Source organism: Palaemon carinicauda, chromosome 1 (assembly GCF_036898095.1).
Source record: "Palaemon carinicauda isolate YSFRI2023 chromosome 1, ASM3689809v2, whole genome shotgun sequence".
NCBI classification, from domain to species: domain Eukaryota; kingdom Metazoa; phylum Arthropoda; class Malacostraca; order Decapoda; family Palaemonidae; genus Palaemon; species Palaemon carinicauda.
In genome coordinates this window covers 309,627,800-309,629,988 of record NC_090725.1, presented here as the reverse complement: position 1 = coordinate 309,629,988, position 2,189 = coordinate 309,627,800, and positions in this window count along the sequence as shown.

The following is a 2,189-nucleotide window of genomic DNA, read 5'->3' as shown; positions in this document are numbered from 1 at the left end:
AGGCAAATCAAATTGTGGGAGAATCTGCAAAGATTTTTGGGTCACCAAACCAATAAAGAACGAAGGAAAACTAATTGCACAAAGAACGACCCTGTGTTTGAACGAGGAATAAATTTCAATAAAAACAATATTTTCTAAACCTCTTTGCCAGAGAAAATTGATGTTCAATATGAAAACATCGGTTAAAACAATCTTAATGTATAGAATTATGCACAACGTCTGTGTCCAAACGAGGAATAAATTTCAATAAAAACAATATTTTCTAAACCTCTTAGCCAGTGAAAATTGGAAGTAAAATATAAAAACATCGGTTAAAACAATCTTATTGTATAGAATTAATTTCCTAGTCTAAAATGGCAATAAACGACTCGAACGAGAGAATATTCACAAAAAGAAATTAATAGGTAAAACCATGCAGTGTTAGCTCATAATCTATTATTCATATTCATATACTTTTTATTACGTCTCTTCTCCGAGAAACTTTTTCTATCTTAATTTTAGTACATTTGAGAATTTCAACATATTTATATTCATAACTTTTTCCAACCTCTCTTTTTCGCGAAGTCTTTACTATATTTATTTCATTATAAGAGAGAATTTCATCTTTCGTATATGGCAGAATAGTACAAAGAAATAAATTCAAACCAAATTTTTAAAACTATGTAAAACATTGCTTGGGGAAAATTCTGTGAAACATATTATACCCAACACAGAAAGTAATAAAGAATATTTTACCTAACAAAATACTCTCACTAAATATGCAAATGAGAAATAACTTGTCAAACAACTCCCTCAACTTCTAATCAGTAGTTCGGGAAGTTTCAATGAATCACATCCCTAGATGCTACAGGAATTACTGCATCGCAGATCTCAACGAATAATCAAAAGAGCGGTACACTTAGTATATCAAGGCCCATAACGAAGATCCCTTGGCTGAAAGTACTGTGGAACTGAAAGAGGATACTTTAGCCTCAACCAGCAATAAAAAAAAAAAGAATGCTAGCACCAAGTCATAACTTCCATAAACATGGCCCATACAACAAAAATGCCTATACCACCATTGTTAAACTGAACGCAGAAAAGAAGCCCAAACCTATTATAGGTAGCACCCTAACTGCTCCTGAATAGCAAGCCCCACAACAAAGAGCGGGGTTACCTAAATAAATTGACACAGAACATGGACCGTAATATCATATCATTCTAGACAGTGATAGGAACTTCCAACTGTTCACCTTAGAAGACCTAAAAGCTACCATGGAACACCTCAAATCTGAGAAGCCAGTCAGCTTAGATGGCATAACAACAGAAAGGATCCTATATTTTTGAAACACAACAAAAGATCAAATGTACACGAGACATACATTGCAGTTTCCAAGGGAGGTGCTTCAGGCCAATGATTGGAGTGGTCGATGACAGTAAAAAGGTCACAATCTCCTTGTATTGTGGATAGGAGACCTACAACATTGAAAAGAATGTGGGTAAAAGGCCACTGAGGTAGAGCAAAGGTGCCCACTCCTGAATCCGTGTGTCGATATACTTTTGAGGTTTGACTTGAAGTACAGGGGAAGACCCAATCCTTAGTATCCATAGTAATGACATGCCAAATAAACTCTGTCTTCGGTAGTTTTGCAGTAGAACAGCACAAGGGAAGTGAAAGGCCATGAAGGGGGGAAAATATCCATGGTCTAGGTCTACTAGCACTGACATCCCAGAGGAGGATGGCTTTGGAGGCGTCAAGAGGGACATTCTCCCAACAGAGGGATGTGTAGGATGTCCTACATGCTTGGAATTCTGGATCTTTTAGTTAGGCTTCTGCAAAGGCATTGTAATCACATTGGCAATGTTTGGGAGGAGATAGTGATCCAGTTCTGTCTGTATATTTAGGCATCTGTAATCCCCACAAGGACGCAAAGAGTCATCTTTCTTGAGGACGATGAGTAAGGGTGATAAACATGGGCTTGAGGCTTTTCTTCCATTTTGGCGAACGTTTGTTTAGAGGCTTCTAAAGGATCTGGTCAAAGACTTCTGAATTTGGTAAGCATTGGGAGCCCCGTCGTCTTGATATGGTGATAAATACCGTGTTTAGAGGGAACCATGGGCGTTTGATGAGGTTCTGGACAGAAGACTCTCGAGTATGACGTGAGGAGATAGGTGTATGCATCAGTGGGTACGCTGATGTAGAGAGCAAG